Here is a 23,085-nt window from a genome sequence, read left to right as displayed (position 1 = left end):
TCAATGAAAACAAATCAAGGCGCCGCAACACCGAGGTCGTCTGGCGCCATATGTAAAATAATAATATAATAAAAAACAAAATAAAGAAATGAAAGCACAAGTTTATAAGACACATAAAAGAAACAAAATTCCCTAGGGTGACGCACATCTCCCCCCAGGAGAGAGAGAGAGAGAGAGAGAGAGAGAGAGAGAGAGAGAGAGGCATCACGAGTATGGAAAACGTGGCAACGCTGTACAGAGGTTGGTGCCCCACCCAAACCGCCACTTTAGAATGGTACGACCATAGCTATAATTTGTAAGGGTCATGTGCGCTCTCAGCTTGAATATTGCTCACCCTTGTGGAATGGATGTGGAAAGGGTGCATTGAAACAACTAGACAAAATTCAGAACAAAACTGTTAGAATATCCTGTCATTACAAATAAACTACCTCCCCTACAAGTAAGAAAGAATGTTGCCTCCCTTGCATTATTTTACAGATATTTTATGGCAAATGCTCAGACGAAGTTGCGTCCATGGTGCCACCTCTCCATGCCTTCCCTCGTGCTACACGGGTATCTGGTAGCCTCATGGCTGGAATGTCACTCAGCCATATTGCGGAACTTCTACCTATCAGAATTCTTTCATTCCCCGAACTGCATCTCTCTGAAACGCGCTTCCTCAGAGTTGTTTCCTTCCTGACTTCAACCCACACCTGTTCAAGTCTAACTGTTACAGATATTTTATGAACAGAGGACACCAGTAATCTGGTGTATGGATTTTTTTGTATTCATTTGTTTTTCCTTCCTCTGGTCTCTTATTAAAAAAATAAAAATTAACACCATCATACCTTCCCTACACCGGGCTATCTCTGAACTTGACAGCCCCCACGTCAAGCCCATAAAGAATGGTACCGACACTCACAGTCCTTGCCGACATTAATAACCAAAGTTAGGAAGTTGTTAAGCGATTTTAAGTAACATTAAAACACCCATACCACTCAGGAGACAACCCTTAAAGGACGAGGCTACTCATCATTAGACCTTGGATTAATCTGCTTTCTTGACTCTGATGTCTCACTTCTTCCTCGTGGCAGCCACCTTGTGGTGGGGTAGCTTACGTGCCCCAGTGGTCCTGGCAGGGTCTCCCATGCCGGGCACCTCGCTAGTGAGGGCACAACCAAGAGCTGCCGCCCCCCTGGGTAAGAGGGAAAAAGAATATATCCCCAGTTATCCCTGTTTGTTGTAATAGTAGACTAAAAGGGGCCTTCTTGTCTCCCATCTTTCTTTTCTTACTGTCTTTTACTCCTTTGCTCTACCCCTCTTCTTGATATTTCTTTGCTTCTTCCGGCCTTTTTTATCCCTCTATTCCTGTCGGGTTTCATGACATGAATAGTTTAAGGACTTCTCATTGACAATGATTCTTTCACCTTTACATCACTTTCACGCCAAGACCATCTCAACGCCAGCTTTAGTGCCATATAGCCATATTATGGCCTGGTGCTAGCTCTTCATTATTCCTACCTTCACTCAATCCTTATCTCGACGATTCTGCTCACTCCTGGGGAGACTGAACTGGATGATGATACAGCCTTCATTAACCCCCTTCACAGTGAGGGTGTTCTAAATATAGTAAAATTATTTGGTCGTAATAATAAAACTATAATTATATCATCGGACTGAAAAGGCTAAGCTCCTGCTATCACTTTTTCAGTCAGAGGCTCAAACAGAGTCTTACCTGACCATCGTGTGTGCCATGCTGATATATTTTGCCATCCCTTCCACAAACTGAAGGAACGAAGGAAGGTATATACTGTACATGATAGGACCGTAGAACTCTTATGGCACTGAAGACTTGGTACAGTTTTTTCTGTATTACACATTAATATCCTCTTGTACGTTAACTGATGCAAACTGTCGATATTAAAACGATATGCGTACATTTTGTTTCTTCAGTTTTCAAGATTTCATTTTTTATAAACCTTTTCGTGTTGACTTTTTGTTGACATGTCTATTAAATACAAGGTATTATGCCAGTGAAACTTGATAGTCATGTAATTTCGTCATTAATACAAACTAGAAGGTAGTGGGAAGGTTATAGCATTAGTAATAAAAAGTCGCTAGGTACTTTTTTTTTTTTTTTAATAAGTGCACCAGTCATGTTACTGTGCAAGCCATTAATTCCTCTTGTACATAAAAACACGAGAGGATAAGTGCAGTAGCCAGTTGGCCTATGCTAGCCAGCTCCTACAAGAGTAATTAAACTACTAGAATAAGACAAGGAGAGCAAAGAAGGAAGCTCTTTGATCTTTGCTATCCTCTCACTTTGCGAGCGAGGGTGTTACAAAGAAGCGTGCAAAGAGTTGTGTAGATGATGAGTTCAGGTAAAATGCTACTTTATTTAAATCATGATTAAGGGGTAAAAAGAAATACATTTCTGATTTTAAGCAACTTTATCATGAATCACAAAAAGCTGTAGGTGGAGAGTAGATGTTTATCCTTCAGTAATTCAGTAATGAAAGAATTATAAGTGAAGCAGTATTAAACGAGAATTAAATGTGCCTCACAATAATCTTAGATATAATTTAAATGAAGTGTGCATTGATTCCATTCAGGAGATATTTTCTATAGTTTTTTTTATTTATTTATTTATTTTTTTTTTGTAATATGCATCCATAGTGTGAGGCCCACTCGTAGTCCCTTCTTGCAAACTTAGGAAGAATTCTAGCACCTTCCCCATAGCGATTTATCCCGAATATTGCACTAATAATATTTTTATGCTATTTATATTTTTTATCACCTACATTCTAGACTGCATAAATAGCTCACGAGGGGATATCAACAACATACCACATGCAGGCAGCTTGTAAGGAAGAGATGGTGGCAAGTTCCCTATCCCTAACTCAACGAGAATACCATCCCGTAGTTTTATACAGTTTCTGTTTATGCAGTCTGTGTCTGTGATACCAAGATTTCAATACCAAACCATCCATCACTCATTTTTTTTTTTTTTTATCAGGACCTTAGGGACCCAGGGCCAGGCTACAAGGTTCCAACGTGTGAGCCAGGGATGAATGCCACATAAGACAGTATTACGGTGCTGTATTCGAACTAAGTAACTTAGACGGGGTGCTACGAATCCTCCTACGTCGGCAGCATACGAACACAAGCCTCCTCCCTTCAGTTCTCCACTTCACTGTGGCCCCTTCGTGTTGCAGCATTCGAGGTCGAGGCTGCAGCACACAAACTGAGAGCAGCAGCCATATATGTTGGGGTTCTTGGCGCAACACTTGCTGACCTGAACGCGTACTTCCTGTTCGACGACGATGTTGAGTCGTGGCCCTGGCTCCAGCAGTTTCTGAGGTAGTGTAATATTGTTGTAATTTGTCTTTTTAAATGTTATTTTATGATTATTAACTCCGCCACCGGAGCTGGAGAAGGTTATGTATTCACCACTGTTTGTTTGTCCACAAGATATCTCAAAGTTATTAATGGATTTCAGCGAAATTTTTAGGGATGGGTTGGGTGCAGAAAGAGTTGATCAAAATTTGGTAGTGATCTGAGTTCAGGACTTTTTTCTTTTTTTCCACCAAATATCTAAAGAAGTTATTGATGAATGTCAGTAAAAATGGGTCAAGAAAATGTATTAAATTTTGATATGAGTTGTCTGGTGTAACCTAGACGTTGGCGGAGGCATGCGCTCGAGTTCCGAATTCGTGCTTTATTTATATTCATTTTTGTATTTTTTTTTTTAAGTTTATTTTCAAGCATTTTTAGTTTTCTATTTACTTATATTTGCTGAGTGACGTCCAGTATAGTTTATTCTCGCAGCAGCCAGATACTTTTATTCAGCCTAGGTCAGTCCAGTAGTAGGCGTGGGATAAACCTTTATAACGGCTGGAATTATCTTTTGTTCTGATGGTCTGTTAAGTCTATCTATCTATTTATCTATAGCCCGACGCCCTAATCCCGCAAAGGGTGGCCGCAGACAAAACGCCTCCAAGTCGCTCTGTCACCCACCATTTGACTACCCTCCCCCCAACTCACCCCCCCCTCCCTCATATACTTCTCAACTCCATCCCACCACCTCATCCTTGGTCTACCCCTCCCTCTCCCTCCCTCCACCTCACGTACATACACCCTCTTAGAAAGTTTTTCATTCTCCATTCTCTCCACATGTCCAAACCACCTCAGTGTATTTCTCCTAATCTTCTCAATCACATCCACATCCACCCCACAACGTTCCTTCACTTCTTCATTCGTCAACCTGTCCCTCCATGTCACTCCATATGCTCCTTTCAAGTAACTCATTTCCACTGCTCTCACTCTTGACTTGTTCCCCTCTTGCAAGGTCCATGCCTCGCTTCCATACGTCAGGGTAGGGATCACAATACTGCCATGCAGTGACTTCTTAACTTCCATACTCACCTCCCTATTTCTCATCACTGCTTTCAGTGAACCAACAACCTTCCTTCCCTGCCGTACCCTTTCACGTACTTCATCCCCCAAAGTTCCATCCTTACTCATCACACTACCCAAGTACTTGAATGCACTCACATTCTCCATATTCTCACCATCCAACCTCACTGTACATTCTGTGACTACATTCCTCTCAAACACCATAACTTTACCTTTGTTTACATTAACTTTCAGCTTCCTCCCCCTACACACTGTCCCAAATTCATTCACCAAACCTTGCAACTCCAATTCATCTTCATTCAGCAATACTGTATCATCAGCAAACAGCAACACCGGAATCTTCCAAATCTCACCCTCATTCATTAGAGCCACCCCCACATCCACTGCCCTACCTTCCACCTCCTTTACAACCCCATCCATGTATAAATTAAACAGCCATGGAGACATCACACAACCCTGTTTCAGTCCCACATTGAGATCAAAGAACTCACTCAGCTCACCATCCACTCGCACCGTAGCCCTAGCTCCTTCGTACATACTCTTCACAGCATTCAACAATTTCCTCTCCACCCCATATATTCTTAATACCTTCCACATACCTTGCCTATCTATTCTGTCATAAGCTTTGTCCAAGTCCATGAAAGCAGCATACACTTTCTTTCCCTTCTCTAGATACTTCTCCACTAAACATCTTAGAACAAATATCTGATCTACACACCCTTTTCCCTTCCTAAATCCCCCATGTTCTTCTCCAACTAGCTCCTCTGTCATATGCCTAACCCTATCAATGAGTATTCTACCATATATTTTACCAGTCACACCAAGAATGCAAATACCCCTATGGTTACCACATACTTCTCTCTCCCCTTTTCCTTTGTATAAAGGAACAATTATACCTGATTTCCAGTCCTCTGGAACCCTTCCCTCTTCCCAGGCCAATCTACACAACTTCCATATCCACTCCACAACAATCTCACCCCCATACCTCAGCATTTCACCACACACCCCATCAATTCCTGGGGCCTTTCCCATCTTGCTCTTCTTCATTGCTTCCACTATTTCCGCCCTACTGATCTCTTCCTCCCTCCTCTCATCTCTTCTACTCCCAGCCATTCCCCAACCACTTTTACTCGCATTGCTCTCACTCTCTACATTCAACAAATCCTCAAAGTGCTCCTTCCATCTCCTCAATTTCTCTCTCTTCTCCACCAACAATCTATTATTCCTATCTTTCACTCCCCTACTATATCCCCTTTCACACTGCCTTACTTTCTTTACCTCCTTCCAAAACAATTTCTTACTCTCCCTCCATTTCACACTCTGATTCCTCCCAAACTCTTCATCCACTTTCTTCTTACTCTCCTTCACCAGTCTCTTCACCTCCCTTCTTCTGTTCACATATACCGCTCTCTTCTCTCTCTCATCTTCTCCCCTACCTCTACTCGCTAACCATTCACTATATGCCTTCTTCTTTTGTTCCACAGCTTGTTTCACCTCATCATTCCACCATGCTGTCCCTTGCACACCCTTGCATCTCCTCATTCCACAAACCACCTCACATGCTGCGCCTATCTCTTCCGTGAATATCTTACATAGGTCTTCCACCCCTTCCATCTGCTCTAGCTCATACCTTCCCAATCTTTCTTCCACTATACTCTTATACTCTGCCATTTTCTCACTATCTTGCAAATTCTCCACTCCTCTCACAGGAGTTGTTTCCTCCTGTCTTCCTCTTCGTCTCCTTAACCATTTTCTTTACAGCTTTATCTTGGCCATCACTAAGTGATGGTCCGAGACTCCATCCCCCCACCTTCTCCACACTCTTGCATCCGACACTTGTCTTCTCATTCGCTCATCCACACACACGTAGTCTATCATTGCCTTTCGTTCAACAAGTTCACCATCCATCCTCCTCATTACTCTTCATGTATACCGGTGGATCATCTTATGCCGAAAGTAGTTGTTGGCTATTGTCAACCCCTTACCAGCACAGATGTCCACCAAAGCATTACCATTCCCATCTACTTCAGCTGCCACACCCCACCGACCAACCACTCGTATATTCCCAACTTTGCCATTCATGTCTCCAATCAAAAGCACTCTCTCGCTTCTCTCAAATTTGTCCATATATGCTTCTACTCTCGCCCAAAACTCATCTTTCACTCTTGCCACTCGGTCCTCTGTCGGAGCATACACACATACAATCGCCAACGCTTGTATACCTACTTTCATCCTCATCCATACAATCCTTGCACCCACTGTTCCATACTCTCTTATATTCTCCTTCCACTTCTTGCTTATCATCAGACATACTCCCTCTCTTGCCCTCTCATTCTCATTAACTCCCGCACATATACCTAAACCATATTCCCATTCCCTCACCCTTTCACCTTTCCATAATTTAGTTTCAGTCAATCCACATATATCCACTTTTGCATCCTCAGGCACCTGAACAATCTCTCCCTCTTTCACTTCATCATTCACTCGTCTCACATTCCATGTCCCCACCCTCAGAATGTCCTTTGTCCGTTCCTTAGTCGTCAACGTATGATCCGTCCTGGTCCGAGGCGCTTTATTCGCTTGTTTAGTTAGTTCTTTTTACGGGGCTATTTTGAAATCCCTCCAGTTCGAAGTCTGTCATTAGGTGGACAAAATCAACTTGAAATAATGAAAACAAAATAGAAAAGATGTCCCCGGGTTCAGAGTGTTAGATTACTTGAAAAAATATCATTGTTGTAAATGAAGTTAATTTGACTCCATCTCCCCCCCCCCTCTCCCCAGTTTACTGGAGCGGTGATGTGTAATAAGCTGTACTGCTCTGGTGGTTTTGGCTTTCTGTAGCAGGCTACAGTAGGTATGTTTGTTTTCACCAGACGATCCCTAACTTTACCCTTTCAGTTCAGCTGGTAGCCCAGTGTTGTCAGATTGGAGGCCGGCAGGCTGCTGATGTGATTATTAACCACAAAGATTTATTCCCATTTCATCATTAAGGCACATATAATTTCATGCCACCACGATTTAATATTCAAGTTGTGTGAGCAGCCTAGGTTGTCAGGTGAAAGAAAAAAAAGTTGATCGAAATTCATGTGGTGTTTATAGCGTAAATGTAAGCTAAAAGATACGTCGTCGAACTAAAGGGTTTAAAGACCATCGGGTTAACTACCGTGTTCTTTATGGCACAAGCAGACTTCGTAGCATTTCTTCCTTAGCGATTTATTTTGCTTACCACATAACCAAACCATACGTGCTCCCTACGTGTCAGCAAATGGGTTGGTGGAGGGTTAGTGCCCCTCCCCGTAAAACAACTCAAAGTCAAATGGCCACCTCTTACCGGATTATGGCGTCTGGCAATAGATAGATAGATTGATAGTTTACCCTAATATTTCCTTGTATGCTACAGAGGCACACACTGTCGATACTATCATCATCATCCGGACCTCCTTTCCCACCACAGGGCAGGGTGAGGAACTGTTGATACTGTAAAGATATAACTACGATACCGGACAAAGCTAACACTCTCAGGCTTTCATATTACTCAACTGAATAAAATCGCATGGCGTTACCTAAAATAAAATAATAGAGTTGTACTGAATATGAGAGGGTTAGCGGTGACGGCCTTACACCCACAGGCTTCTATGACTCATTTTTACCCGAATAAAAGTCTTATGTTATCTGGAGCAGAATACTGGAGTCGTCCCAAATAATAAGACGGTTAAGGCGAATATCTAAAATAAATCGCAAGAAAGAGATGCTACGGCCTCCCATGCAAGCAAGAATATGTCCTCAACTCCTATATAAATTCCTTACCTGGAACACGTTCTGCAGATTCATGAATAGTTCCTCCTCCTGTAGACCACCCATCACTGGCCCCACCTGCACCATACGAAACAGGTTAATGTGGAGGAAGTCATATTTGGTTAGGTTTCGTCAGGTTAGTTTAAGTTATAAATTGGGTTAGTTTTCACATGTAAACAGTGGATTGCGTAATTTTGAAATTTATACGGCAAACGTGTATGAGCTTTCTCTAACTCTCCTGTTATTGTTTATGTACACCAATTGTCAGTTGATCAAATTACTTCCTTTAAGATGCCTGAAGTGTGTTTTTGGTACTTATATTAACACTTTCAGGATCCTATGATACATTCGGGTCTGAATAAAATTTGGCGTTAGTTGGAGAGGAGCTGTTGCTTAATACTGGGCCAGTATTAATACCTAGGTTCCTATGACCCACTACCAATTGCGTAAAATAATCTGGCAGTAACATGAATCAAAGTCCATGCAAAGTACATAGGCCTTGGCTGGAACAGAATATTAAAGTCGTTCCTATCATGATATGGTTAAGATTCTACCCTCCGATCCCTCCCCCTCCACACCTCGTGGGTGTTCTGTCTCAGGAAGTAAGTCATCTTTGGTTATTCAATTATACAAATACAAGAGATGTATACCGAAGTCCCGGCCTAAGTATTTCAGTTCTAGGTCCTCTTTTTTCTCATACTCCCCCCCCCCCTCCCCATGCACACATCTTGACTTGAGGATGCGATACTTGGTTACTGAACCACCCTTGCTTTTGCATCTGTACACACAGGAATTACATCTTTGGGCCAGGCAAACCTAATGATTATGAAAGTTCCCATTACAATCATGGGCCCAGCCAAGGGAGAAAGGACCAGCCTCCCCCCCCCCCCTTCTAATAGAATAAACTGAGAGGAGGTAGTTATTTAGTACTTTATTTTTATTTTGTATTTATTCATTCAAACAGTGCTTGTTTCCTGGGTTGTTTCTCTATTATATAACACTAGGTACATTTTTTATTCATCCACATACTATTACCATACTTTCCAAACAGCTGTATTTGAAGAGTATTGACATCCATAACTCCAGCTTCTTCCCTCATGGCAAAATCTTGGCTGCGCTCCTGATCACAGCGTGTGGATGCAGACTGTGAATCAGAAACTACCACCGTCGGTTGTCCAACTCTATACACAAAACAGGCATACGGCAATTGATTGATTTTCTAAGTTACAGATACAGTGGCGTACTGTAGCTAACGGGGGGATGAGGGGGTGCTGTTTGGAAACGTTCCCCGGGCCCCCAGTGGAAGGAGGGGGGGATATGGACCCTTCAGTTTTTGAATAACACAAAAATATATCGCAGATCAAATAAAAGAAATAGTTACACAAAAAAAAATCAAAGAATAGGCCTACACGGTATCTGGCCAGACATTTGTATGATTTTTTTTTTTTTAATGAATAAATATACATATGATGGGGGAGAGAGAGAGAGAGAGAGAGAGAGAGAGACCATGGATAGGTTAATGTGTACAAGAATAACATGCAAGCACAATCAACAGAATAACACAAGACCGTCTGGGAAACAAAACGCATCGGGCTGAACGGCTTAACTGGACCGTTGTTGACCTGTTCACGCTCACGTTTGTATTGTTTTCTGCTTCCAGACGATTTACCTCACTTTACGAGAGCCTCCTATTAGAAAATTTCATGAAGGCCAATTTAACAAATTAAGAAAGGGGTTATCCATCTGGTTCAATATATCCTAAAATTAATAAAATACTCTGGACAGAAAGTGCCAAAATATAGGTTACTGTACAGTACGTGTTTTCCTCAGTCTGTCACACACACACACACACACACACACACATTGAGTCGAGGTCGGATGTGCACGGCCGCGCTCTTGCTTCTCTATACCGTATATCAAAAATGACTCAAACTCGGTACTAAGCTAAAATAGAGATTATTTAATGTTCTGGAGCAAGTATATGCAAAAAAGTGAAGTCCAAAGAAAGTACAGTAGCTATAGATCAAATAATCATTTAAACACCGCGCCGTAATTTTGCTGGTGGGGAAAACTTTACAACACTCCATTAAATTATTTTGCATAATTTTACATCGTATTTTTCACTTTTTACATTATGAAGGTTTCGTGTCTGCCCCTATTTTGCATCGACATACAGGGGGGGTATTAATGTGTTCATAACAGTATTTCGCAGGGGAAGAGGTGTTTGGAAATCTCTGAAACCAATTAGGCTTTCTAGTGCCCCTTCCTTAAGGAATTATTTTGCATATTACAGCATACTTTTCCTTCTGTTAATCTTTTTTTTTTAAGTTATCAACGAAGACTGCATCAGTATCATGCTAGAAAACATAACGAGACAGAAAAGTTGCTAGAAAAACATAGAATGACGAGGATTACATATCCAAATTACCTACCACGAATGCCGTGAGCAGCAGAAGTGAAGACAACATCTTGGGTAAACAAGCAAGAGGGGCAGGTGTTGATTCTGTAGAGTTTTGGAGCACAGTCAACTAGAGCATTGTACCCGCAAACAACTGTGATGGTACCGTGCGACAGGTGTAGAGCTACACCTGTCCACAAACACTTGTGCTATGATGGAGGAGGAAGAACAGGTGTGAACTGTGTGACGACTGTTATAAACTAGCTGTCAAGAGAATGAATGTGCGAGTGAATCTGGAGAGATACACTAGCTGTCAAAAGAGAAACGTGCGAGTGATTGTGTGTGTGTGTGTGTGTGTGTGTGTGTGTGTGTGAGAGAGAGAGAGAGAGAGAACATAAGATGAGAGCATAACTGCAGTAGGCCGGTTGGCCCTTGCTAGGCAGCTCCTTGAAGAGGAACTGAACTACTAGAATGAGATAAGAATAGCAAAGAAGGCTTTCCCCAGCCCTCCAAACCCTCCAGCGGAAGCCGGCAGGAAAAAATAAAAAAGAACACCACGAAGCACAGAAAAAACTGGCGTGGACATTTTATAAGACAGTGTGAAAGAAAAAATGAGTATCAGTCTCAGAGAGAGAGAGAGAGTTTTATTTGCTCACACCATAGGGACCTTTTATTCCTGTATCAGCTATAAATTTAACTTTAATCCAAGACTGACATTATTTTTATATTTTGATGAGCTGGAGGAAGGATAGTGAGTGAAATGCCGAGGACGAGGCTATCTACGGCAGTCCGCGCTCCAGCTACCATCACAGAAAAGTGTCAGGGATTTAAGGCAGTTTCGCTCCACACCAGGATAGCTGCCATGCCAGCGTCAGAGCAAGAAGGGTTTAGAGACCACGCTCACGCTGCCACTGGACGCCCCGAGCCGCAACCTACTCGCCGTCGCAGCCAGAGCCCCAGGTTCTGCAAACGAGTAGCGCTCGTCAGTCGATTTTTTTTTTTTTTTTTTTTTTTTTTTAATGCGAGGAAGAAGTACTAGATCGAGGCGGTACTCCTGGCCCCGGGAAGGTTCAATGCATTCCTGATCAGACGTGGCTAGACACAGTTCTGCTCGTGAACGGCCACGGCATATGCTAAGCCAAGACCTACATGACGTCCCCACTGAACTGGTTCGACGCAGTTCTGTACCGGAGCGGCCACGCCGTCCCTCCTGGCCTACCGAACTGGCTCCACGCGGTTCACCTCCCGAGCGGCTACGACATCCTCCCGTCAACTACTGAACTGGCTCTATATGCAGTTCAGCTCCAGAGAGGTCACGACCCCACGCCTTACTAACTGAACTGGCTCGACGCAGTTCAGTTCCAGAGCAACCACGACGTCCCTCTGCTACTGAACTGGCTCGCCGCAGTTCAACACCGAAGCCTCGACGTGTTCTTGACCAGGGTCGACCGCTGCAAGATACCATGACCCCCGGAGTGACCCCACCCCTTGAGTTCCCTCTTACATGTCCCCTCAGTCCCCTTCCCCCTACACCTGGCAAGGAGATCCCGGCGACGACAAGGACCATCTTGCCGTCCCGGTTTTCGCAAGTCCCTTCTAACCTCCCTGATAGCCCACGTTGGGAACGACACACAAACGTCTGTCCCCTCCAGACCCATAGGAAGAGCTAGACATCTCATTCCTTACCTTTGAAACTAAGAGTCGTAGTCTCTCCCTTTTGGCCTCTTACCTTAAATTACACATTGGACACCCGATCATACAGACGTAAACTCTCCTCCCAGGCCTCCCCACTGTGTTTCAGTGTATAGACTTCGCAGCAATCCCTACACTTTGGATGAGGTTCCTTCAGGTCCCCTAGTAAGACATATCCCTGAATGACCTTTTCATTTACTTCATCTGTATGTCCCAGACCTTATTGTAATAATGTAGTCACAGTGAGTCGTAATAATCCTTTAGTCCTGCCACTCGGAATTTGTGTGTCCGCCATGTAGGCTACTGTTAGAATGTATCGTGTGTTTTGCATATTTCCTTGTTTTGAACCCAGATAAACCCTATTTGCATTAGCGTAACAGATAGCCCGATAGCAGAGGACAGTGACAACGTGGCAATTCTGTTCTGGGGGGAACTTACCGTGGCATACCTATACTCAATGCCACTTCTTCCTTCTCATCCCTGTTTACATAACTTCTTTCACCGTCTCACTGCCCCCCTCGAATCTCTTCCTCCTCCTCTTCTTCCATATTATAGCCTGTCACTCACTGCTCCACTTCCCCTCTCATATACTCATGCACATCATAGAATGCTGATTTCACTTACATTATTTCTAAAGTCACTTTTTTCTTCACATCATCCATTCTTCATTTGCTTCTTAACTCCATCACAATGATGATTTATATTCCCTTCAATTTGAAGTCACCCCTAACTTGAATAAAATTGTCTGACAGTAGAATGTACAAAACATATTTGGTAAAACGGATTAATTCACTCTGACGATGCATTACGGTATATATATTCCATTATTGCAATCACTTGACAATTTCGTTCAGCTTTAAAGAGAATTTTCAAACTGGAAAGGTAGCTATACAGCCTTCATTAACTCCTTCACTATTAGAGATCTGTCCTAATTAGTTGAATAAAGTCATCTGATAGTAAAAAGAATAAAATATAAACCATATGCTTAAAAGGATCACTGAAATGACAACAACAGAGGGCATCACGACACCCCCAGGAGGCGACAACGGAGGGGTAAGCAGGGCGCGCGCGACGTCCGTGCGATATGGACCTAAGTCCCAAATAGCCGCGCGCTCCTATTCCCCGGAATGCACCCAGCGCGAACACCTCAGTCCGGGTGCATTACTCTTCCACCGACCCAGCCTTCTTCAGGATCGGGGTGTAGCTAGAAAAATAGCTCCAGGCAGCACCCCAGTGACGGCCGGTAGCCGCACATCAAAAGCAACGGCCTGTAGCCGTGCAACAGTGACGGCTAGTAGCCGCACATCAAAAGCAATGGCCTGCAGCCGTGCAACAGTGACGGCTGGTAGCCGCACATGAAAAGCAATGGCCTGCAGCCGTGCAACAGTGATGGCCGGTGGCTGCACCCTTAAGAGACGGCCAGCAGCCACTCATAATGCTGCCCACCCACCCCTACAGAACCCATGATGGCTGGTTGCCGCACGCGGGGAGAGAACGGTACACTCTTTCTCCTGTAGTTGCCTCGAGGGGCACGACACCGGTGACGGCCAGCAATGGCCTGCAGCCGTGCAACAGTGATGGCCGGTAGCCGCACCCTTAAGAGACGGCCAGCAGCCGCTCATAATGCTGCCCACCCACCCCTACAGAACCCGTGATGGCTGGTTGCCGCACGCGGGGAGAGAAAGGTACACTTTCTCTCCTGCAGTTGCCTCAAGGGGCACGACACCAGTGACAGCCAGCAGCTGCACCAGTAGACAAGGGACGGCCAGTAGCCGCCCTTCACCTACATGTCGCCCCTCATACAGGACTTTGGCGATGGTCCCGCAGGCAAGTGACGGCTGGCAGCCTCACTTCGTCTGTGGTCCCATCAGGGAGTTGGGCCCCAGTGACGGCCGGTTGCCACACCGACGGGAAAGGGACAGCCTGCAACTGCCCTCTTCCCGTTGCCCAAATGACCCTAGTGATGGCTGGTAGCCGCACCAGGGAGGAGCGCCTTAAAAGCCCCTCGCCCCCTGTGACTCCGCAACCCAAGGGAGACCCTGGAAGTCAGGCCCCAGTGACGGCTGGTCGCTGCACTGATGGGAAAGGAACGGCCTGTAGCTGCCCTCCTCCTGTTGCCCAAAGGACCTCGGGAATGGCTGATAACCCTGCCAGGGAGGAGTACCTTAAAAGCCCCTCGCCCCCTGTGACTCCGCAACCCGAGGGAGACCCTGGAAGTCGGGCCCCGGTGACGGCCAGTTGCCACACCAACGGGAAAGGGACGGCCTGTAGCCGCCCTCCTCCCGTTGCCCAAGGGACCTCGGGGACAGCCGGTAGCTGCATCAGGGAGGAGTGCCTTAAAAGCCCCTCACCGGACCTTCAACTTTACCTGAGGGAGACCCTTGCTCGTACCGCCCCACTGGGGGCAGAGCAAGTCCCACCCTTGGCTCCCCAGACTGAGGCAGCCGGAGAACAACCTTCCCATCAAGGACTGGTGGAGAATACCTGTCTTGATCCTGGGGCTGCACTCCATCCAGCCAGCACCAGAGGGAGACCAACGCCTGTTGGACTCATACCCCTGGAACGCCGCAGCCCTACCCTGACGGCGAAGCAGCATGAGTGAAGCCGCAGTAGACGGGCTCTCCACGCCACCCCTAGTACCCCAGGGTGTGACGTCTCCAGTCCAGAGGTGAAGCGATGCCCTTCCTGCAATGGATGCCTGCAGGAGTGCCTTCTGAGGATTTTTGGCCCCAGTCACGAGGACCAACCCCAGTACCAAGCCCCACCAGTGCGGGGCCCTTCACCATGCCTAACAACAGCCCATCCCGGAGGACGACGCCCCCACGATTAGTCCCGTGGCCCCTAGACGAGAGGACACCTAAGGGGACACAGCCAAAACTAGGCCGCCAAATGTGCCCCCCCCCCTTGGTTGGCCCATCCCCATAGTGACTGACTTTTCTGCCCGCGAGGTGAAAGTGACTACCCGAATGTAGGATACAATGACAGTGTCTGAGCACCCAAAATCTACTGAAAGTGATGAGACATTATCAGTGTATAACGCGGGACTGATACTGAATTACCGTAAAGAACGAGCAGCCCTAGAACAAAGTGTAGTCCCATCGTCCCTTAAGTGCAGTATCTGTCCATCTGCTTCCGAGACTGTCGGTATCCTGCGTGATCTATCTATCTATATACCTAGGCTGCTTCCCCCAAGGAAAGGGAGGTAGCCGAGACAGGACGACACCCCATTTACTCATCCATTCAAACACATTCATTCGCATCTTAGCCCCAAAGGGGAGAACGGACAGATCCTCACCGCACAAGAGTCAACTGCTCAATGCAATCAGTGACATCCGCAGCAGGGCCCGACAGCAGAACTGGTTTACCCCTGCCACATCATAACAGACCCATCCCCTTACCCGCACCTGACCTGACTAGCTGATCAGACCTATAACTTATATACACCTGTCAATTCGTTCTTACCTGTGGACAGATTTTCGTGAATTGTCTAGCTTCCTGTATACAGAATTTGGTAATATACGTGTAAGGTTGTTGCCCTGTGTTTTTATGCCCTGTTCCTGTCACACTGTCTAAGCTCCGGTCTAGAATGGGAACCCAGCTATACCTTAGGTGTTATTAGGACAGGAAGCCGACCTAAAAAACACCTAGCATAGCAGTCAGTTATCGGTAGTCGCATTTAAAAGTTTCGTCTGAGGATGTCCTTAATAGGACTTTGATGGATGGTTGCGAAGAGTGAAGACGTGTTTCTAAGCTCTCGTCTAGCTGCAGGGTTGCCTCACCGGCTTTAGCTTTGTTTTGTCCGCCACTAGGGCGTTTTCCAATAAAGTTAGGTTAGCTAGACCTCATTTTCCTCCCTGGCCTTAGTAGATATAGTAGGTGTCTATATCTAATTTCTGAGATTGCCTTCGCTTACTCACCTCTGGAGTGTACCCCCCACTGATCGCTCTGGGGTGTGAGTGACACACAGGCGCGTCCTCCCGAGAGTGGTTTGAGAGGGTAATCTCAGCCTAGGTGGGTCTTCCCCAGGTACTTTGCCCCTTGGTTGTTTTTCTCTCTCTTCCCACTTCCCCTTCACGGGGGAAGTGGTAGCTATGATGGACCCCCCTACTGCCTCCCCCCCCTTCAGGGGGGGAGGTAGTCCTGACGACATCCCTACCGTGACTGACCGGCCCCAGACTGACGGACGCCAGACTCGTTCCCCGCTTGACATCCCTGTCAATAACGCGACCTTTGTAACTCTTCATGCTCTAGGTTCTACTCCCCTGTCCAGACTCAATCCCTTCATTGTCAAGAAGGTGATTGACCACTGTGCGGGAGAGGTGGAACAAATAAAAAAACTTGGAAATGGAGACCTCCTGGTTAAGACGTTCAACTCCTCTCAAGTTAAAGACTTGCTAAAGTTGCATAAGTTTCACTGCCATGATATCGAGGCCAAGATCCCAACATCCATGAACTCCTGCAAGGGTGTTATCACTTGCAGGGATCTCATGGTGATGAGTGAGGAAGAAATCATACAGGAACTTGCTCATCAGGATGTAATTGATGCCAAATTCATCACTCGTTATCAGGAAGGTGTAAGGACGAAGACAGCCACAGTTATCCTCACTTTTGGCAAAGTTTTGCTACCTACAAATGTCAAAGTAGGATATGAAATTGTAAATGTAAGACCGTACATCCCGAATCCCCTTCGTTGTTCAAAATGTCAGCTCTATGGACACCATGAAAAGGCTTGCCGGGCTTCCAACATCGTGTGTGGCAAGTGCACGGCTGTGGGTCACTCTGCTGACAACTGTACATCCGAGACTGAGTGCTGCTTTCACTGTAAGGATGCTCACTCCACTTCCTCGAGGGTTTGTCCCAAGTGGAAGGAGGAGAAAGAGGTCTGCACAGTGAAAGCGACTGAGGGCATATCCTTTTACGATGCTAGGAAGAAGGTGAAGGAGTTGCATGCAACTCCCAAGCCTAATATCTCCTATGCATCGGCGGTTGTGTCCCGTCCCGTGATGTGCACCGTTGAGACACAGACTGACCTTACATTCGCTCCTCATGCCCCACGCCCTACCTCTCAGTCTAAGCCTCCTGTACGTTCCAACTCTCTTACGGATATCCCTGTTGCTACATCATACTCTCAGGCTGCCGCTGCTCCTTCGCAGTCAGTGCGGCAAAAACAGAAGCCTGACAAGTCTGACAAAATTAATTTGACCCCCCTCACTAAGCAGTCACGTCCTCATGTCCTTCCCGCTCCTGGTCCAACGAGGGAGAGAAAGAATAGCTCTTCCTCGGTGGAGTCTGGGAGCCTTATCATTGACGACAATATGGAAGTCTCCATGAACAAGAACCGGGAAAGGTCCCCCGGTAGCCACTCGCCTGGACGCGGGGGGCATAAAAAAACTAAGCATACTGGCCACCCTCGTAAATCTTAAACCGCAGCATTCACTCTATTACAGTGGAATTGTAGAGGTGTCGGGAATAAGTTACACAATATAGCAATCTTGCTGTCAATACACAGGCCAGACGTTGTTTGTTTACAGGAGACGCGCCTGGAGGATCATCCTGATCCTCCACAGTTCAAACACTATCACTCGTATAGAAGATATGAAGGTCACGGAGTTGCCATATACACACACAAATCACACCCACAATCGGAAGTGATTCTAAATTCTACTCTGGAAGCTGTCGCGTGCAGAGTAAAATTTAATAACACGTATCTGTCTATTTGCTCTCTGTACTGTCCTCCACACGGCCCCATTGATAGTGATGCTTTAAATTCACTAGTTGAACATCTACCTGGCAATAAGTTAGTGTTGGGCGACTTTAACGCCCATCACTATCAATGGGGTAGCTTGAGGATCGATGGTCGTGGGGAGCAAGTAGCCGACCTAATACTACAGTCCAACCTCTGTCTTCTGAACGATGGTAGAGCGACTCGTGTAGATGATCGTACTGGTAACTTTTCGGCCATTGACTTATCTTTGGCCTCCCCTGGTATACATCAAGATCTCTCATGGGACCCTTACGACGACTCCTTGGGAAGTGATCATTTACCCATCTGTCTTTCTTATACACGCGACATCATTTCAGACCCTCCACCTCCAAAATTGAACTATAAGAAAGCAGATTGAGGATCCTTCTCAAGGATCGCCAATTTAGATATATCTGGGGAGACCATAGATGTTAAGGTCGAAAATATAACCCAATCCATATTACACGCAGCTGAGGCTGCTATTCCCAAGACTTCTACAGTTCATGCGAAGCATAGAGCACATTGGTGGACGCCGGATTGCCGACAAGCATTAAGAAAACGCAATAGGAGATACAGGATTTTTGATAGTCAGCCCACTGAGAAAAATTTTATTGCATACAAACAGGCACGGGCTGAGGCAAGGAGAATAATAAGAAGGGCCAAACGTGACTCCTGGCGGTCCTTTGTGTCCACGGTGACTCGTACAACACCATTACGTAAAGTCTGGTCCACCATAAGAATATTAAATAATAAAGGCCCATATTTCCCAGTCACCACCCTTCAGGTTAATAATAACATCTATGACGAGCCCGTGGACATTGCTAACATCCTCGCCAGGAGTTTTTCTCATGTAAGTAGCTCAGCCAATTATGACCCGCGTTTCCAACATCATAAACGCACGGCTGAGCTACAGATATTAGACTTTGCCACAGAAGACGTAAACTCCCCGTACAACCAAGAGTTTACGCTAGATGAACTGCTCCTTGCCCTTAAATCCTGTAAAGACACCAGCCCTGGACCAGACACCATCACGTACGGTATGATCCAGCATCTTAATCAGGACAACCTGATTAAGATGTTAGCATTGTACAATGAGATTTGGGCGTCTCGAACGTTCCCAAACTCATGGCACTTTGCGCACGTCATACCGATACCCAAAGAGGCTGGTCGTCTTATGAATCCCACTTCATTTCGTCCTATTGTGTTGACTTCTTGTCTATGTAAGGTCATGGAACGTATGGTTAACAATAGGCTTCTTTTTGTTTTAGAGTCGAAGAATTTGTTAAATGATCAACATGTGGCTTCCGTAAATACAGAAGTTCACTAGATCATTTAATGAATTTGGAGCATTGTACTGCAGAGGCATTTGCCAATAAAGAATTCATGATAGGGGTGTTCTTGGACATCCATAAAGCCTATGACATGACCTGGCGACACGGTATACTAATGAAGCTCTATGCTTATGGTTTAAGAGGAAATTTACCTGTTTTTATTTCAAATTTCTTAAGGGACAGAACTTTCTCTGTCAAATTACCCCGTAACGTAACATCGGATATATTTATCCAGGAAAACGGGGTGCCACAGGGAAGTGTGCTTAGTCCTACTTTATTTAGTATTATGATCAATGATATTCTGTCATCAGCTCCCATCCCGAGGAATCTTAAATACTCGCTCTACGCTGACGATTGTGCAATATGGCACTCTTCCCGTAATGCACAATTTTCGGCTGGGCGGATTCAAGCAGCCCTTGACTCCGTCCACCAATGGGCCTTGCAGTGGGGATTTAAGTTTTCCGTACGTAAGTGTGCCGCTATAGTTTTCACTAATCGTAACGTACCTAATTTGTGCTTAACTTTGGATAATCAGGCGGTACCTTTTCAAAATTCTGTAAAATTTTTGGGAATACATTTTGATCGTAGAATGAATTTTAAACTTCACGTAATACTTTGCTTGCTCGTTGTGATAAACCGTTAAATGTCCTCAAGTACCTAGCGGGTACTACCTGGGGTGCCGACAGAAAATCTTTATTAATGGTGTATAAGTCCCTTATTCGATCGAAGCTAGTCTATGGCGCACAGGTGTATGGCTCGGCATCCGATGCCACTCTGAAAGGATTGGATATGTTACAGAATAAATGTTTGCGAATGTGTCTTGGAGCCGTCCGGTGTACCCGTGTGACTCGTATTGAAGTGGAGGCGACTGCGCCTCCCCTCCGTATTCGCCGTGACCACCTGGCCTTGTCCTATGGCATAAGGACATTAAGGAAAAGTAATATCGGCAATGTGGCCTGTACCCCCCTGCGTCAATACCACCACCTTCTGCGGGGGGTGCGTCGGCCACTTGCCGCTCGCCTCCACTTACTGACTCAGGAGCTTGATGTGGACCCCAGTGACTGTGACAAGTTGGTGCTTAAAAATATAGCGCCTTGGGAGCCACCCGGCTTTACAGTCGATGTCACATGGCTCCCAGCACCAAAGGCCAAGGCGCCGGAGGCGGAGGTCCACCACTTGTTTCGTAACATCATTGTTCGTCACTTGGGGTCCCATCAATTGTACACCGACGGCTCCAAGTCGAGTGAATGTGTGGGTGCAAGTGTGTGGTCGACTGAATGTGCCCTCAGGTATCGGTTGCCGACTCATACATCTGTGTTTACTTCAGAACTTTTTGCTATTGACAAAGCCATAGACTATGCTCTCAATTCTAGGCATGATTCATTTGTCATATTTTCAGATTCAAAATCAGCCCGTCAGGCAATTGCATCTTGCACTACGGACTCTCATGAGATCCAGGGCCGCATCGTTAATAAGTTGCATTCATGCAACAAGTCATTCACGCTGATCTGGGTGCCTGGTCATTGTCGTATCTACGGCAATGAGCAGGCTGACTTACTTGCAAAGTCGGCTGTGGAGCTCGAGGAGACTTGGGACGTTCCTCGTGATCTACGGTCGAGTCTGTCTCTCGGAAAGAAATCAATAAATCTTCTGTGGCAAGGTCAGTGGACCAGACTAAATATTCCAACTTGTAAGCCGTACCTGGGCGACTGGGACACTGCCAACCGTCCCAGTCGCCTAGAATAAAAAGTGTTGGCACGGCTACGGCTTAATGCCACCATTTTAACCCACATAAAACCATACATGAAAAGACGCTTCCCACCGCACTGTGACATCTGTAATGCAGTGTTATCTATCAGTCATATCATCCTGCGCTGTCGGCGATTTATTCGTGAACGCGCTTCACTTATAAATTACTGCGGCGCAGCAGACGTCCCCTTCACCCTTTCCACTATCCTGGGTGATGGGGACATTGTTATGACTGATAAATTGATGGCTTTCTTGAGAGAGACCGGACTGATCAGTGATGTGACTTTTTTACTGTGTGGTTATGGTTTTTATGAACAGTAAATATGTATATATTGTAATATTAATTAGGGTTGACAGTTGACATATTTTAAATAGTTCCTCCTCCCACCGATCTATTTCTAATATAGATGTCCCCTACATTAAGCCAAGTTCCTCGCCTGACAGTCACCAGCTGATGAGTGCAAGTGTGCAATATAGGAAGGTATTGGGCACTTGCAGTCGATGGTAGTCTGCTGGGCGAGGTTCTTCAATTTTTGTACAAATTATGTAAATACATTATATTATCTTGCTTATCCTAATTAGGGACGACAGCTGACGTATATGGAAATGTTCCTGACTCGTCTGGTTCCCTTTCATATATTGATGTCCCCTATATTAGGTTGTGCCTCGACTGACAGTCATCAGGTGATGAGTGCAGGTATGTAATGTAGAAAGGCATTACATATCTGCAGTCGATGGTGTTCTCTTGGTCGAGGCTTTTTGAATATTAGTGTAGGCCTAGTTATTTGTCTCTTAGGATTTAGTATAGGTTAGCGATTTGTCTGTTAGGTGGTTAGTTTTAGGGTCTTTAAATTAGGTATTTTGTTTATAAGTAATATAAGGTTAAAAATATAAAAAATAAATATAATAAAAATAATACAAAAAAATAAAATAAAAATTATTATATATATATGTACGTGTGCATGACAGTTGTATGTTCATATGCATGGATGTGTGTATGTATGTATATATATATGTTTGTATATATATGTATATATGTGTCAATATATATACATATATATATCTGCCTTAATGACCAGAGGCTCCGGCTTCAATGGTCGATAGGCAAAAAAAAAAAAAAAAATTAATATTTTTTGTCCTTAATAGTTTAGACTAGTTCTGAGACCAGGGATACGGAGTGGACAAAACGGTTTCCTCTCCTGACACTGACAGGGCTCTTCCTCCGTGACAAGTGGTCATTGTATGCAGAATGTTAGCAAGGTAATGCAGTGCACTATAGTCGCGGCGCACGACTCTGAGGTCATTATCGTATCCTGGCAACCTACCATTCAAAAGTGCGTCCGATTTTGTATCATGTTATGCACGAATCATATTATTATGCACGTATATATTATATGTGAATATTATTTTACACGAACATATTATACACGCATCACATGCGACTCATATGATACATGGAATCAGACGCACTTTTGGATGGCAGGTTGCCAGGGCATGGTAACAACCTCAGTCGCGCGACGCGATTACAGTGAGACCTGAGCAGTAGAGTAAGGGGATATTCGTACGTTCAAAAGTACAGAAATGATAATGAACAAATGGATGTTTTGTGCAACCTTGAATGAGGTCGGGGGAGGGGGGGGGGGGTGTTAGGATCGTGACTGAAGGGGATCAATTCCCCCAAGCCAGACCTTGATAGATCACAGCCCTGCTAGGATTACAGGAAAGCACTGCCCCTCCCAGTAAATACAACTACCCGGGTGATTGTGACTGAAGAGTTGAGGAAGGATGGGACTTTAATGTACTGTACTAGCGTTGCAATGAAGAAGAGTAGACCAAGATGGTTTGGGAATGTTGTGAGGATAAAATGGGAAAGATGAAAGTCGAGGGCACGGTTGCAAGAGGCAGACCAAAAAGACCCCGAGACATGGCCACTGTGTGACCTCATGGATAATGGGCTGAATAGGGAGGCAACGAAGGGGAAG

At 45.3% G+C, this 23,085-nt stretch overlaps 1 long non-coding RNA gene across 1 annotated transcript; it reads right to left on the bottom strand.

Moving 5' to 3' along the window:
• Window positions 1–2,415: 2,415 nt before the first annotated feature.
• Window positions 2,416–21,028, bottom strand: LOC145403212 (uncharacterized). Its single transcript, XR_013897947.1, has 3 exons — window positions 20,913–21,028; window positions 8,203–8,268; window positions 2,416–3,334 (listed from the first exon to the last, which is right to left on the bottom strand). It is a non-coding gene; the product is annotated as an uncharacterized LOC145403212 (long non-coding RNA).
• Between the last annotated feature and the right edge of the window lie 2,057 nt (window positions 21,029–23,085).

The sequence above is a fragment of the Coenobita brevimanus genome, chromosome 60 (genome assembly GCF_032717465.1).
Source record: "Coenobita brevimanus isolate Jiangsu-jjx chromosome 60, ASM3271746v2, whole genome shotgun sequence".
Classification (NCBI taxonomy): Eukaryota; Metazoa; Arthropoda; class Malacostraca; order Decapoda; family Coenobitidae; genus Coenobita; species Coenobita brevimanus.
Note: the sequence above shows the minus strand (reverse complement) of the source record. Positions and strands in the feature narration are given on the sequence as shown.